This window comes from Erpetoichthys calabaricus, chromosome 18, assembly GCF_900747795.2.
Source record: "Erpetoichthys calabaricus chromosome 18, fErpCal1.3, whole genome shotgun sequence".
Lineage (NCBI taxonomy): Eukaryota > Metazoa > Chordata > Cladistia > Polypteriformes > Polypteridae > Erpetoichthys > Erpetoichthys calabaricus.
The window spans coordinates 58,954,337-58,972,610 of NC_041411.2; the positions used below are offsets into that span (position 1 = coordinate 58,954,337).

The window sequence follows — 18,274 nt, forward strand, 5'->3', positions numbered from 1 at the left end:
CAGAGCGGCGCTAATAAAAATAACTTAGTTCCTGTTCCATATATCAATAACGCACATAGTATTCATCTCTGCCCCTTCGAAACATTAAATATGGCACTATTAAATGTTAGAGCTTTAACTAACAAGACGTTTTTTATGAATGATCTTATTAGTGATAAAAAAATAGACTTTATTGCACTAAGTGAAACGTGGCTTAGCTCAGATGGCGCAGCTGTTTTAATCGAATCTGCGCCTCCGGATTACAGTTTTACTCGTGCAGATCGCCAAAGAAAGAGAGGCAGTGGCTTGGCCGGTTAAAATGTTAAGATGTCAGTTTTGGTAAATTTAAGTCCTTTGAGTATCTCGCCGTTGTTATTCATGGAGATTCTCAGGTTCTAGTATTATCCATGTATAGACCTCCTAAATTCAACGCGTCTTTCTTTGAGGAATTCTCTGACTTGATGTCAATTTTAATTATGAACTATAACACACTCTTAATAGTCGGCGACTTTAATTTTCATATAGATAATCAGTGTGACTGCGGTGGGTTGGCACCCTGCCCAGGATTGGTTCCTGCCTTGTGCCCTGTGTTGGCTGGGATTGGCTCCAGCAGACCCCCGTGACCCTGTGTTCGGATTCAGCGGGTTGGAAAATGGATGGATGGATGGATAATCAGTGTGACCTAAAAGTAAAAGAATTTATGAACCTCCTGGACTCTTTTTATTTGAGACAGCTCGTTAATCAGCCTACACATAAAGCAGGTCATACGTTAGACTTAGTAATTACTAAAGGACTAAAAGTTGATATAAAGCAGGTCATTGATACGGGTCTATCAGACCATTTTCTTCTACTTTTTAATATAGAAATAATGATAGAAAACACTCATGAGAAGCATATTGTTAAAAAATGCTTCTTTGACTCATCAGCAGCTTTAAAACTTAGAAACATTCTAAGCAGTCAGTCCGTTTATAGTGCCAACTATAATAGCAAGGATAATGTAAATAGTAAGGTGGAAAGATTTAATACTAAAGTGAGAGCTGCTGTTGACTTAGTTGCACCTGAAAAGACAGTTAAAAAATTTTCTAGCATTGTTATACCATGGAAGACCCAAAGAGTGTCTGATTTAAAGAGAACATGCCGTAGAGCTGAGCGTAAATGGAGGAAAACTAAACTAATTATTGACTATGAAATATTAAAAGTTAAAATAACAGAATACAATAACACAGTCCGTTTTGAGATGCGCTGCTATTTCTCTAAGATTATAAATAACAATGCTAGTAATCCCAGAGTCTTATTTTCAATGATTGATCGTCTGTTAAACCCAGGTAACTCAAAGGAATGCCTCCTAAGTACTTCCAGTAAAACCTGTGAGGCTATCACTGTATTTTTCAATCAAAAAATTAATATTAGAAATAAATCTCCCCAACACTAAGGATCCTCCTAAACCCCAGTATTCCGTTATAAACAAATTAAACTCTTTCACCAGGATAGATTTACCTGATTTACATAAAATAATTTCTCAAATGAAACCTTCCACCTGTGCCCTTGACCCAATACCAACAAATTTTTTCAAAGAAGTATCGGGCGTGCTTATTGATAATGTTCTTGACATAGCAAATTTGTCATTAGATACGGGGGTCTTCCCAGACTGTCTAAAGACTGCTGTAGTTAAACCCCTACTTAAGAAAAATAATCTCGACCCCTCTGCTCTTGAAAATTATAGACCCATCTCTAACCTGCCTTTCTTAAGTAAAATTCTAGAGAAGGCAGTCATTATGCAGTTAAATAAGCACCTCAATAAACATGCTATTCTTGATAAATTTCAGTCAGGTTTTAGAACAAATCACAGCACAGAAACTGCACTCGTTAAAGTAGTAAATGACTTGCGGGTAAATGCAGACAGAGGCCATTTATCTGTTCTCATCCTCTTAGATCTGAGTGCCGCATTTGACACCATTGATCATAATATTCTTAGAAATAGCCTTAGTCAATGGGTGGGCCTCTCTGGCAGCGTCTTAAATTGGTTTGAATCCTACCTGGCAGGGAGAAAATTCTTTGTTAGTTGTGGTAATTATAACTCAAAGACACATGATATTCTATATGGTGTTCCACAAGGCTCTATCCTGGGTCCGCTGCTCTTCTCAATCTACATGCTTCCATTAGGTCAGATTATCTCAGGACATAACGTGAGCTACCACAGCTATGCTGATGACACACAGCTGTATTTATCAATAGCACCTGATGACCCCCATTCTCTTGATTCACTAACACAATGTCTAACTTGTATCTCAGAATGGATGAATAGTAACTTTCTCAAATTAAATAAAGAGAGAAATCTTAGTGATTGGCAATAATGGATACAATGAGGCTATTAGAAATAAACTGGATGCATTAGGATTAAAAGCCAAAACGGAGGTAAAAAGCTTAGGGGTAACCGTTGACTGTAATCTAAATTTTAAATTGCATATTAATCAGATCACTAGGACAGCATATTTTCACTTAAGAAACATAGCAAAAGTTAGACCTCTTATATCTTCGAAAGATGCAGAGAAATTAGTTCACGCGTTTGTTTTCAGTTGACTAGATTACTGTAACGCACTCCTCTCAGGACTACCCAAAAAAGACATAAATCGTTTGCAACTAGTGCAGAATGCAGCTGCTAGAATCCTTACCAGGAAAAGAAAATCCGAGCACATTTCTCCAGTTTTGATGTCACTACACTGGTTACCTGTGTCATTCAGAATTGACTTTAAAAATTCTGCTTATGGTTTATGAAGCCTTAAATAATCTTGCCCCATCTTATATATCGGAATGTCCAACACCTTATATTCCAAATCGCAACCTCAGATCCTCAACTGTGTGTCTACTTAGAATTCCAAGAGCAAAACTTAAAAGAAGTGGTGAGACGGCCTTCTGCTGTTATGCACCTGAAATCTGGAGTAGCCTGCCAGTAGGAATTCGCCAGGCTAATACAGTGGAGCACTTCAAAAAACTGCTGAAAACACATTACTTTAACATGGCCTTCTCATAACTTCACTGTAATTTAAATCCTGATATTCTGTATATCCAATTCATTATAATAACTATTCATTCAAAATCTGTACTAACCCCTACTCTTTCTTCTGTTTCCTTTTCCGGTGTCCTTTTGGTGGTGGCGCACCCAAAGCACCGTGATGTTCCAACAATGATGGATGGATTAAAAGCCAGAAGTCTGTATGACCATCAGCATCAAGTGACTCCGTGAGAACCCTAACTACAAAGAGGACTATTTCATTTATGTTAGGTAGAATGCCCAGAGGGGACTGGGCGGTCTCGTGGCCTGGAACCCCTACAGATTTTATTTTTTTCTCCAGCCTGGCCATCGGACCTTACTCCTTTTCTATGTTAACTAATGTTGTCTCATTTTAATTTTGTATTTTGTCTTATTTTTCTTTTCTTCATTATGTAAAGCACTTTGAGCTACTTTTTGTATGAAAATGTGCTATATAAATAAATGTTGTTGTTGTTGCTTTGTGCACATTTATTATTATAATAAATAACATTTTGGATTTTTATCTGGTGTCTGACATTTGGTCTGAGGGTTCAAGGGGTCACGGGGACCCTTAAACTGTCACAACATAGACAACGTCTTTGCATCCTACGAACAATTACATTCTAAATTTAACTTTCCAGCAACACATTTCTTTCACTAACTTCAAAGTAGAAACTTTGTTAAACAGAACCTGCCCAATTTTCATCACCTCCCCCTCTATGCTAGAAAATATATTCATCAGTTTCAAGGACTTAGACAACATCTCAAGCGCTATATAAATGTAATGAATTATTATTATTATCTATGCAATATATAAAACCATTTTACAGTCCATCCCTTTCAAAGATCCAAGAGGACAATGGGAAAAGGATCCCTCCCTCTACATATCAGAAAAGGAGTGGTAGGTAGCAAAGCAGAGATTTCACTCAAGCTCCATATGCGCAAAGCATACAATTATTCAACTAAAAATTATATATCAAGCATATCTGTCTCACTTAAAATTTTCCAGAATGTTTCCAGGGCAAGATCCAACCTGCAAACTCTGCAATCAAGTTCCAGCCTCACGGGGTCACATGTTTTGGACCTGCACCAAATTAACATCATTTTGGACCAAAATTTTTAAATGCCTTTCAGACAGCTTTGGAGTCGCAATCCCTTCTAATCTACCAACAGCTATGTTTGATGTATTTCCAGATAGGCTTAAAGTGGGGAAGGAAAAACAAACTGTAACTTCCTTTACTACACTATTGGCATGTAGACTTATCTTGCTCAACTGGAAGAATCCTAACTCTCACCTTTTGAGTCAGTGGGTAACTGATGTTATATATTATTTGAAATTGGAAAAAATAAAATTCTCACTTAGAGGATCTGTGCAGAAATTTTTCCAAACCTGGCAGGATCTAATCAATAACATTTTAAAATAAACTTTTAAAGCACTGAGGAATCAGATTTTCTCCCTATTCTCTTTTTTTTTCTTTTTCTTCTCTATTTATCTATATTCACTTATTAATTTATCTATTTACTTATTTTTTCTAGGTTTACGTTTTATTCTGCTGCCCATGCTCTCTTTCTCAGGGGTGGGGGTTGATTTGTTTTCAATCCTATTCTTGTAAAATTGATCTATTTGTATGGAATGTTGTGTGATTTAAATACAATCAATAAAATTAAAAAAAATATATTGTATTTCCCTGGTTTTAGCAAATTGTAAGTAAGAGGTTGTTAACTTATGTGGAAGGTGCTGTAAGGTTTTTGCTATTGTTTTGTAATGATATAATTATGATCTTCTCATAATTTTTTCGATTTCTCCAAATCATTGCTTTGAGTTTTTATTTTATATCACACTAATTAAATAATTTTATCTTTTTATTTTTATTATTATGTGGCACCATTTTGATTTTTTTTTTTGGTATATATCATCAGTCAGTGAATCTCCGGTGGTATTACTATCTGTGGGTACTGAAATGTTTTTTTTAAAGTTACAACACTAGATAAACTGAGGCTTAGACCAAAATGAACCATTTGGGTCAAAAGTGACAGGCATACCTACCCACTGAAGGTGACAGCTCTTTATCAGACAGAGAGCAGACAGCAGAGTAGCCCCTGTCAAGCTCAGTAAGCAATGCAAGATTACAATAGCTGGTGTTTCAGGCAAGAAGGTAGTTGAGAAGCCTCAACAAGCATGTAAAATGACAAAATATTTTACATTTTACAGTCAAACGAAAAGTTACTCTGTACCCTGAAATGTGCTGCTATACAGTACGTGCAGCTTGATTAACTAAAGGAAATCCGGGTAGAAGACAAGCTATAGTGGACACGTACTGAAAAATGCAACCCTTTTCTTACTGTTGTAGTATATTTTAACAACATTTACCAGGAGGTGGCATCTGGGAAAAAAATGATATAAGATCGCAAAGTGGGCATGAATAATGTGGAATGCGTGTTACTTCTCAGGCAGAGTCTGTGGAATTGGACATACAATTTAAGGGTTGATTTAGAAGCAACAGTATGTAATACACATGTTAAAATGATTTTCAAAATATAAATACAATGAACTAATAAATGGTGGCATGTCTGATGTTTATTGAAATGCATGGGTGCTTAAGGTTGATCCTAGAGGGCCACAGAAACTATAATTTTAATTACAGCACATTGCACTTATTTCTATTTCATTTTTTCTAATTTATTTTTTGTAGAAAAACTTAATGATGAACGCACACAAGTGTAAGAGAACCAAGTTATATGATGAATTGCTGGTTCTTTTGTCATTTACACCTCTTGCTAATTGGCAGCTACATAGGAAAACAAAAATCAATTAGAACAGTAAATGCAACTACTTGAGATTAAATTAAGCAATTAAGAGTTAGGAATCTTAACAAATAAGTTGATTAAAATGAAGCACAAAAACAATCCTTGAGTAGAAAGTGCTTCAGCAAAAATCACTGGCTTCTAATTATCAAACTGCGTTGGGACAAAATCCTACTTCCAATACGGCCATCAAGAAATGAGTTATTATAGTTAACGATAACTAAAATCAAAACTGAAACTATTATTAAAAAAACATTTTTGTAAACTGAAAAAAAATTATCAACAAAACCAAAATGAAAAACTAAAACTAAACAAAACTATTCAAGTAGCTGGAAAGACTAACTGAAATAAAATAATAATTTACTAAAAATATTTTTAGTTTTCATTTTTGAATGAATATTCTTGCCGTTAGTCTTTAACCCTTATAACTTTTAACTCCAAAACAGAAAGTCATCCACCACGAGCCACCCGCATATATTCATCCAGTGAACGGAGGCTGGTGATGGAGGGCTTGTGTTCATCAAGCATTCGCAGTGACAGAGCGAACTGAACACAGGCGCGTAAATCATGTGAAATAGAAAGCGATTCACTGTACTGCCTTTTTTTGCACATCTTGTATATCAAGATGTAATTCAAACCAAACGCCTGAAATCGGAATGTGCTGGTCAACAAAACCTTTACTGTATGGACAGAAAAATCACGAGTGAGTAACATTTTAGTTTATTTCTCAGGTGCCTGTGTTTTGGTGGCAGGTGGAATTCACCTGCCACTTCACACATAGAAATCCTTTCTGAAAATAAAACAGTGCTGATCGACAGACTGACTAGGTCATAATACAAGATCAGCATATTATTACTGACCAATCACTTTTGCCTTAAAAAAGTCATTTAACAACAAAGCAATACAAATCTAGTAAAATTCCTGAGCTGGCAATGTCTCCACTGAACTATATGTAGGTAGGTGAAGAGAGTCTGCCAACTGGTGAAAAACTAAACCTACTAATGTGTTTTTGTATTTATTGTATATTTATTAATTTATCTGTTTTTAGTTTATATTCACAGCTCAAAATACTTGATATTGTGAAAATAATCCAGTAGCAGAATTATGTTTTAAAATATCTGTCCCCCTTTTTTCAGATTTTCTCTATCTCTCTCAAAATAGATAGTTCAAATGTCATATTCTTTTCAGTTCTTAACATCAGCCATATCATACATATTGCATACCAGGGTTTTTTCCTTCCTTGCATCCAAGCCTGCTGTGGTAGACTCCAGGTTTCCTGTGATCCTACTCTGCATAAACAGGTTTAGATAATGTATATATTGTTCATAACCTCAGATGCTGTCTCTGTGTTTCTGTGCCTATCCATACTCCTACTACCTACTCTTGCTCTGCTCATTATGGGTTTAATGCTCTTATGCATGGGCTATTCAAGTCTCACTGTCCCTAACTTTGACACTAAATGTGTGTTTTTCTTTGTTTCCCTCCATATATCTAGGTGGGGTCTGCACACTAATTCAAGCCTAAGGGCTTTGTTCTTCCTAAGCCCCCATGATTTTCATGATCACACCTGTCAGAACATAGTAGAATGTATTTTCTGATTGTTGATATCTTTTCAGGCCTCCAGGTACCAAAATACTGTCTATAAATTGTATGTGCCTGAGATGGGGTAAGAGATCAATTTGGCTAGTAGAAAATAACAAAGCCCAGTATGGGAGATTTTTGAATGCAACATTGAAGGCATTAATTGTGAGCACATTGTCTTGGAGAGACATATGTTGTGTGCTGTAGACATTTAGAGTAAACAACAATCTTCTTCTTTCGGCTGCTCCCGTTAGGAGTTGCCACAGCGGATCATCTTCTTCCATATCTTTCTGTCCTCTGCATCTTGCTCTGTTACACCCATCACCTGCATGTCCTCTCTCACCACATCCATAAACCTTTGCTTAGGCCTTCCTCTTTTCCTTTGTCTCCCAACCGTCCAACTTGAGCTGACCCTTTAATGTACTCATTTCTAATCCTGTCTGTCCTCATCACACCCAATGCAAATCTTAGCATTTTTAACTCTGCTACTTTCAGTTCTGTCTCCTGTTTTCTGGTCATTGCCACCGTCTCCAACCCATATAACATAGCTGGTCTCACTACCATCCTGTAGACCTTCCCTTTCACTCTTGCTGATACCCGTCTGTCACAGATTACTCCTGACACTCTTCTCCACTCATTCCACCCTGCCTGCACTCTCTTTTTCACCTCTCTTCCACAATCCCCATTACTCTGTACTGTTGATACCAAGTATTTAAACTCATCCACCTTCGCCAACTCTACTCCCTGCATCCTCACCATTCCACTGACCTCCCTCTCTTTTACACACATGCATTCTGTCTTGTTCCTACTGACCTTCATTCTTCTCCTTTCTAGAGCATATCTCCACCTCTTCAGGGTCTCCTCAACCTACTCCCTACTATTGCTAAAGATCACAATGTCATCAGCAAACATCATAGTCAATGGGGACTCCTGTCTAATCTCGCCTGTCCATCACCATTGCAAATAAGGGCTCAGAGCCAATCACTGATGTAATCCCACCTCCAACTTGAATGCATCCGTCACTCCTACCGCAGACCTCACCACGGTCACACTTCCTTGTACAACTCTTACGTACTTCTCTGCCACTCCCGACTTCCTCATACAGTACTACAGCTTCTCTCGAGGCACCCTGTCATATGCTTTCTCCTGGTCCACAAAGATGCAATGAAACTCCTTCTGTCCTTCTCTAAACTTCTCCATCAACATCCTCAGAGCAAACATTGCATCTGTGGTGCACTTTCTTGGCATGAAACCATACTGCTGCTCACTAATCGTCACCTCACTTCTTAACCTTAGTTCCACTACTCTTTCCCATAACTTCATGCTGTGGCTCATCAATTTTATCCCCCTGTAGTTACTGCAGTCCTGCACATCCCCCTTATTCTTAAATATCTGCACCAGTACACTTCTTCTCCACTCCTCGGGCATCCTCTCACATTTCAAGATTCCATTAAACAATCTGGTTAAAAACTCCACTGCCATCTCTCCTAAACACCTCCTTGCTTCCATAGGTACTGTATGTCATCTGGACCAACGGCCTTTCCATTTTTCATCCTCTTCATAGCTGTCCTTACTTCTTCCTTGCTAATCCATTGCACTTCCTGATTCACCATCTCCACATCATCCAACCTCTTCTTTCTCTCGTTCTCTTCATTCATCAGCCACTCAAAGTACTCTTTGCATCTGCTCAACACACTCTCCTCGCTTGTGAGTAGGTTTCCATCTTTATCCTTTATCACCCTAACCTGCTGCACATCTTTCCCAGCTCAGTCCCTCTGTCTAGCCAATCAGTACAGGTCCTTTTCTCCCTCCTTACCTAAATTTCATTACAAATTGGCCGATTCTGGGCAATGAAAGGAAAAGATAGAAAGTGCCAACCTGTCAGCGCACATTTGTTCAGCACAAATGACATATAAAATATTAAAAAAATTATAAAATCGTATAAAACTATTCATATCTGGTTTTGAAAACCAGATAGTAAACTATGTATTGTAGTAAGCTTCCGCTAACATTAAACTAATATTATGTCCAAACCCGTTAAGTGTACAGTTCTGTCTGATTGTGACACAAAACTAAACTACATAGTAGCTCTTTAACCATAGTATAATTACTAAAAGTAAAGCTGAAACTAATAGATATAAAAATAAAATAGAAATGTCTTTGTGAAATAAAAACTAAATTAATTGAATTTCCAAGTAAGGGCAGAAATAATATAGAAATAAAAACTAATATAAAATGGCAAAACTATAATAACCTTGCAATGAACTTATGCACATCAACAGTGCCTCTTGGGTTGACCTTTTTGCCACCACCAGCCTTGTCCAAGTTTGTCATCCAAGTGATGCATATCATGCTACCCTTACAGCCAAGAACAGCACACACCAGCCTGGTATGGCTTGGGGGATGTAATCATTATGAGATTTGTCCCAGAGGACCACAGCCAGGGAGGCTTAGCAGAGGAATATGTTATGAATTCAAGATGGTCCCCCATGCTTAGACTAAGTGGCACCCTATTTCTGATTCCACCCGACGGAAGACTAGCTTGAAGTTGTGTATGCTGTGGATGGGTAAACTATCTCCCACAAAAAGCACTCTAATATGTTGCTCTATTTCTGTTTCACAGAGATCATTCTAGCCATCACGAGTTTATTAGTACAAGAGTTGTAGAAGGAAGGGGTATAGTGGTAGGTCTAATCCTAACTCAAGCCAAAGAAACTCTAGCTAAACGTTCCAATTCTATTACCGCAATCATTCTAGCTAATGGGGGAGGGGTGGGTACGATGCTTGTTGATTTTCAAAAAATTAGGAACAGTGCTGTATCATTAAAAAACTGCTGTATGTTATGCTAACAATCTGGGCAATAACACAGTGGCTACATAAACAATGAACTTAATATTTAATAAATAATTATTCAGGGTACTGGTTTGGAGTGCCCATATTAAGGATGAAAAGGATTAAGTTACAATTAGAGTGAAAGTAGCAGTTTAAATCATTAACAATTATTGAATCCATTTTAATCAAATTCAGATTCACTGGACCAAAGCATAACCCAGAAGCATTATGTATAGAACTGAAACCATCTTTGGATGAGCAAAAACGTGCCAAGTGATAATTATATTGTACTATTGAAGTTATGAGTTTTAGGGAATGGAATGAAAAAACAGAGTACTCAGAGAAAGCCTCACACAGACGGTGAGAATACGTAAATACTGGACTCTTAAAGAAATTTTTCTCCTGTTTGGTGCTTTTCTCACAAAAGTGGTCTATAGATATTAAAAAACCTGTCAAAATAATACAGAGAATGGCTTATGAATCTCTTTACATTCTAGTGTTTTCATCAAAAGGGGTAGCTTAAGATTAGTTAGATGAAAATTAAGTCTTGTCAGAACCTTGCTAAACCTTTGTCATAACTACATGGCATATCTGCCTGTAGGATGCAGTGTTTGGCAGCAAGATTGGTGAAGATGACATATGTAATATATTGATTAATGAAGAAAAGCCACAGTAATAGTAGAATTGTAACAGTGTCCCTCATTCCCAAGTGATCAGGCTCCTGGTACTGTACATATCTGATTTTGATTGGTCATTTTGACATGTGCCAGAAACAATGGATGAATGAAATATTTCTGGTTTGAATATCATCTTGAGCAAAAAATTACTTCCTGTTAATACTTCTGCTTTCAAGCACAAATTTAAACAATTTCCTCAATATCACATCAATTTATATACAGTAGCTGAAAACTTTAACTGTCTTTGGTTGGGCCTTAAATATGATTTTACTCACTGGTCTGGTATTTATTTCTCCTTAGAATTAATTTGAGCCTATAATGATAAATTAAGAATTGATATGAACTCTAGAGTTCCCAAACACAAAGTCCTACAAATTGCTCAAAAATGCCCACTATGGCTAGTAACAAGGGCAAAAACATAGTGGGCCTCATGCATAACACCTTGAGTAGAATTCACACTAAACCATGGCATACGGAAAAAAGTGGAAATGTGTGTACACACAAAAAAATTCAGATGTCCAAAACTGTGCGTAAGCCAACTTCCACGCACTTCTGCTATATAAATCCTGGTCAGTGTGAAAAGTAATGCTTGTGTACACGCCTGCTGTCCCAATCTAACTGCTCCTGGAATTTCACATATTTAAATATGCAAATCAATAAAAATAGCCACTTAAGTTCAGCACTCTGTGAAAAGACAATGGCAAAAGTACAGGAAAAAAGAGAATTTCAGCGAATACTAAGTGGAGACGAAGAAAAACGTACTATTTGTTGGTTTAAGCAGTGGTATAAACAACAAAAGGACGTTTATCGAGTGACAGAGTTGTGGAGAAACACAAAAGTTCAGGTTCAGAAAGTTGCGCAGTGCCCAAAATAAAAAATAAGTCATCACCCTCGATTAAATAACTTACAGCAGTACTGTCTTTTTCAAACATACTAACCCCCAATTCCTATCCTTCCTTTTCTTTCTCCAAGTAACCAATTATTTAAATGTACAGGTAGTTAAAAATATATCTGTATAATGTAATATACATATTTTACTGCATTTCATCTTAAAAATGATACCACGAGCTTCAAGAAGATAGTGCTTGGAAATCTAAATCGACTTAGAAGCCAGTCATCATCATATGTAAATACGCGCTTTCTTCTATTTTATTGAATTGAATTCCATTATTGTTATTGTATGGTGCAATGCAAATCCTCTATAAACTTATTTTCCTATAAAATGATAAAGTAATCAGGGGTGGGGGTTGATTTGTTTTCAATTCTATTTTTTGTAAAAATCGATCTATTTGTATGGAATGATTACAATGAAATCAATAAAATATAAAAAAAAAAGATAAAGTAACAACAACAATAATAATAATAAAATAATAAAACGATAAAAAACAATGAAAGATATACAATATGTAAGCATAAGTTGCTCAGGTTGTGCAATATTACATTGTAGTGTGCAAGTTTAAAGTGAGGTAATTGTACTTAATAAGTACAAACAGTTCTACCAGGAGCACTTGATAGACTGATTGAGTGTGTTTATAGCTCTTGGGATGAAACTGTTTCTGAACTGCCAGGTCCCAACAACAAAGGCTCTGAAGCGTTTCCTGTATGGAAGAATTTCGATTAGACTGTGTGCATGGCTGAAGCAGCGTGTGCTTGATGCTATATTCCAATAATCCTCTTTTTGATCAGCTGCTGTAGACCTGTGATTCCACACTCAGATACAGTGGGTTAAAATACTCTGAATGGTGCACTGAATGTAACAATGCCAAAGCAGCTATGGTATTTGCAATAGTTTGGCCATTGCATTGTCCATTATTGTTACAGGTTAATTACAATTAGATGCCTTAAACTAATAAACGATATGAGGTTAATTTCAGTGTATTTGATAAAGCTGTGTCAGGGATGTGAATCTAAGAAATAAAAGGAAACCACACAAGACCACTAGCACTGCTTTGACGCTGAGTGACGCCAGTTTGCAAAACCAAGCACAAAACTTGCATACGTGATGCACTGATCTGGCATGAGAATGTGCGTGGCTTTACGCTAAGTTTAGTTTTTATACATTGCGAAGTGAGTGTGGAAATGGGTGTATGCAACATTTTTGGGCGTATGCACCGTTTATACGAGGCCCAGGATCTTTACAAAGAAAATGTTATCAAAAAATGCTCTTGAACAAAAAGTAAGCTCCGTTGAGCAAAAAGGCAAAAGGTGCTGCATGACACAATAAAGTCAATCTAAAGAAAACCAAGTCCCATTACAAAATCCAAGCCAATGTCAAAATACATTTGAATGAACCGCAAAGGATTAAGGGTTGTCCCTGCTTTTACAGGGCCAAGGGCAGTCCCCTGCTGTGATGAGCAGGTGGCCCCTCTCTTGGGGAACCACAAGCACCATAACACAGGCACATGAAATAAAGCAAATAATTAAAAGTACCAGTAGGCTAAATAAAAGACTCAAAACTAAACAAAGAAGACACAAAACAAGAATTTCAATCCTAGCCAGAGGAGGAACCATGGCTGAAATTTACCAAGATTCAGAAAATACCTTAAATAAGAATTCAATATTTACTAAATTATGTTTTATAGTATATAGATAATCTACATCTTATTAATTAGCTATGTTCCAAATACAAACATTCAAAAAGACATTTCTTCACCTTTCTGCTACTGTAAATTATTTAGAAAGACAACAAAACTTTACCTCAAACTTTTCACCAAGTATTAATTACACTCTTTCCAAAGATAAATAAGGACTTTTTATAGTGTGCATCATACAGACCAATTTCACTTCTGAATAATGATGTTAAGATACTCTCCAAAGTTCTAGTTAGAATGATTGAGAAAGTGCTTCCTTCTGTAATATCACAAGACTAAACTGGATTTATTAAGGCAGACACTTAACTTCTAATCTTCGTTTGTTTAACGTAATAGACTCACCCATAAAATCTTATTATCTTTGGACACAGAAAAAGCATTTGACATGTTTGAATGGGACTAACTATTTACCACAGTGCAAAAATCTTTGTTTGTCTCAAACATATGTACATGGATAAAACTACTTTGTACCATTCCAGAAGCCTCTATTTGTATTAACAGCGTTATGTCAAACTACTTCAGAGTAGAACGTGGGACTCAACAAAGATGCCCCCTATCACCAATGCTTTAAGCAACTGCCATTGAGCCATTAACTATTCACGTTTGAAATTCATCAGGGATAAAGGGTATTACCGGAGAAAGACATGAACAGAAAATATCACTGTATACTAATATGGTCCTGTACAGGGTATATATCCGACCCAGAAACTGACAGACCAGTAGTCCTTAATGCACTAGCAGATTTTCAAAAGATATCTGGACTCAAAATTAATTTGAATAACAGTGTGCTTTTTCCAGTGAAATCTCTAGCATATAATATTAGACTGAACACTTATCCATTTATTTTAGCAGATCAGTTTAAATACCTAGGGGTAAACATCCCAAGTAAATATAAAGATCATTTTCAATACACTTTTGCTATCAGCATGGAAAAAAATGAAACAAGATGTGAACAGATAGTCTACCCTCCATTTCACATTAGCTGTGAGATGCTTCTTCTTTATTTCATAGCATCACCATTAACATTAACAATTCGTTCTTTAAGAAATTAGACTCCATTATAACCTCATTTATTTGGAATTTGAGACATCCAAACTTTCAAAGGACGACTCTACAAAGACCTAAAGCAGAAGGTGGCATGGCACTACCAACTTTCAATTTTATTACTTGGTGGCAAATATACAAGGTGTAAAGACCTGGGGCCTCATGTATAAACGGTGCGTACAAACTCACATCGTAATGTATAAAAACTAAACTTGACGTAAAGCCACGCACATTGTCACGCCAGCTAAATCCTTGGCGTACGCAACATCTCCACTCGGTTTTGTAAACTGATGGCACCCAGCATCAAAGAAGTGCTTTTGTTCCAGTGTGGTTTCCCTTTCTTTTTTAGATGCACATCCCTGATGGCTTTATCAAATACAATGAAATTAACCGCATATTGTTTATTAGTTTAAGGCATCTGATTGTAAGATGGCACCCAGCATCAAAGAAGTGCTTTTGTTCCAGTGTGGTTTCCCTTTCTTTTTTAGATGCACATCCCTGATGGCTTTATCAAATACAATGAAATTAACCGCATATTGTTTATTAGTTTAAGGCATCTGATTGTAATTAACCCATAACAATATACGGAATGGCCAAACAATTCCAAATACCATAGCTGCTTTAGCGTTGTTACTCTTAAATATTTATCCCACTGTATCTGAGTGTGGAATCACAGCTCTACAGCAGCTGATCGGAAAGAGAATTCTCGGTATATATCATCTAGCACACGCTGCCTCAGCCATGCGCTATTTGAACTTCTCCCATACGGCAAATGCTTCAGAGCCTTTCCTGTACGGACCATGCGGTTCAGAAACACTTTCATCCCAAGAACTATAAACACACTCAATCAGTCCATCAAGTGCTCCTTGTAGAACTGTTTGTACTTATAAGTACAATTACCTCACTGTAAACTTGCTATACAGTTATAATATTGCACAACCTGAGCCACTTTATAAAGCACGTATTTACATATGATGACGACATCATTTTTAAGATGAAATGCAGGAAAATATGTTTATTACATTATACAGATAAAATGTTAATGTTTAATCTATATTGTTAATCATTAAACATGTGAGGACACGGTGTTGTAGCGCTAGCAAGGAGCTGGCACCCCGTTCAGGGATTGTTCCTGCCTCACACTGTATTCTTGCTGGGGCTGGTGCGACACTGGAAGGATAGATGGATAGCAATGTTCCTTAAACGTTTTGAAGAATCGGCGTTCTAAACTTACAGATTGCTTAACATCTATTACAGAGCTGATTGAGTGGCGATTGGCTACTTGGAGAAAGAAAAGGAAGGACAGTAATTGGGGGTTAGTAAGTTTGGAACAGACAGTACTGCTGCAATAAATTATTTCATCGAAGGCCATGCATGGCGCAGCAAGCATCTTGCAGGAGGCTGGAACGATCTCTGGACAGGGCGCCAGCTCATAACTATCATTGCACCACTGTGTTCCCATGTTTAATAACATGCTTTAACTCCTATCATCATGAAAATGATATCAAGTATACATCTCAGTATTTTAATTATTCAGAGAGCTGTAATATCACAAATGTAATAGATTCTGTATCCTGTTGGAGGAAGAGAAAGCCCGTTTAAGAAGCACGTAGTGAGTCATACACATAGATTACATAGAAGAACAAATACAAAACAAAGCATTTAAGGTATTTGAGAAACTAGTAAATTAAACGATTTAAATATGAAGTTTATTATGTACTACTTTGATGACAAAATAAACTACGTGCTTAAAGTTGACATTTCAAGCTTTTTTCCCCCACTGTGTTCCTATTTTTTTCTCTGTACCGTAATAAGCTTTCATATGACACTCAGATGGTGAGCTACGACTCGCCTTTTCATGGTGACTTTGATATCTGACAACTTCTTTTTTATTTCAGGCACTATGCAGCTTTGTGAACTTGAGCTTTCGACTTTCTCCGACACTCTATGTCACTCGATCAACTTCCCTTTGTTGTTTAAACCACTGTTTAAACCAACAAATAGTACGTTTTTCCTTGCCTCCACTTGGTATTCGCTGAAATTCTTCTTTTTTTCCCCCTATGCTTTTGCTATTGCCTTTTCACAGAATGCTGAGCTTAATGTCTATTTATATTGATTTGCATATTCAAAGAGGCATAATTCTGGGAGGAGTTGGGGAATGGCAGCAGGCGCGTGCGTTACTTTTCTCGTTGACCGGGATTTCTGTAGCGGAAGAATGTGGAAGTTGACGTACACATAGATTCATGCATCTGGATTTTTTTGTGCATACGCACATTTTCACTTTTGACCGTACGCCATGTTTTAGTGTGAATTCTATGCACAGCGTTTTGCATGAGGCCTCTGGACATTGACACAAATTGATGAATATACACAAGCCTAGCCTGTAATAGAAATAAAATCCTGCTGTACTTCTTTACCCTGCTTTGATGGCCTAGTAAAAACAAATTATCATTAATATACCAATAATCCAGTGAATCACTCAGAATATGAAACCAATGCAGGAAGCACTTCAAGGCAGAGAATCTCTCATCTGTTGCACCACTACATGACAATCATCTTTTTCTACCCTCTCAAACATACACAGTATTTAATGTTTGGAGAATGTCCAGGATTTAAAACACTAAGAGAATTTTATATAGATAATGTCTTTGCATGTTATGAACAATTTAACTTTACATCAACACAATTTTCCCACTACTTTCAACTCAGAAACTTTGCTAAAAGGAACCGGCCTACTTTTCCACACCTCCCATCCACTATTATTCCAGAAGATATACTTATCAATCTTGGAAGACTCAGACAGCATCTCAACAATATATAAAAACACATTAAAATCTCTTCCTTTCAAAGATCCTAGGGAATGGTGAGGAAAGGATCTTTCACGTACTATCTCAGAAAGGAATGAAAGACAGCCATGTATAGAATACACTCCAGCTCCATATGCACAAAGCATTCAATCATTCTTATAATCTTTTATCAATAACATGTATCTCATTTAAAACTGTCCAAAATGTATCTAGGGCAAGATTCAACCTGTGAACATTGCAGTCTAGCTCCAGCCTCACTGGGCCACATGTTTTGGAAATGCACCAAATTAACATAGTTCTGGACAAAAATCTTTGAATGCTTCTCAGACAGCTTTGGTGCCACAATCACTCCTAACCCATTAACAGCCATGTTCAGTGTACCCTGCGATGAGCTTAAAGTAGAGAAGAACAAGTTCATTGTAATTGTCTTTACCTCACTACTAGCACACACACTTATCTTGCTCACCTGGAAGAATCCTAGCCCACCTGTTATAAATCAGTGGGTAACTGATGTTCTATACTATTTGAAATTGGAGAAAATCAAATACTTGCTTAGAGAATCTGTTCAAAACCTTTAAAAAATAAGACAGGCTCTAATAAAAAAAATAGAATGAGCATTTATATATGGGAAAAAGACAGTCTTCCCTTCTTTGTTGTTATTGTTATTTGTTGCTATATTTGCCCATGTTGTTGACTCTCCTTTCTTTCTCTCGGGTGGGGGTTAAATTCTGGCTAGTTAAGCTTGACTTGTTTGAATGCAATGTTATTTTCTTTGTTGTATAAGTTGGACATGATCTTTTGGAATGTAACTTTCTTCAAATAATGTTAATTAAAAAAATAAGACATAAGGAAAAATTGATTAGTGCTTAATAAAATGCTTTTAATAAAATACATCATTGCAATTTTTACCTTCCCATAGTAGGAACA

The 18,274-nt window shown here is 36.7% G+C and overlaps 1 protein-coding gene across 1 annotated transcript in view; it reads right to left on the reverse strand.

The window, feature by feature from the left end:
* The window catches only part of LOC114668435 (nuclear pore membrane glycoprotein 210-like), a 367,033-nt gene that overhangs the window by 233,857 nt on the left and 114,902 nt on the right, over positions 1-18,274 (reverse strand).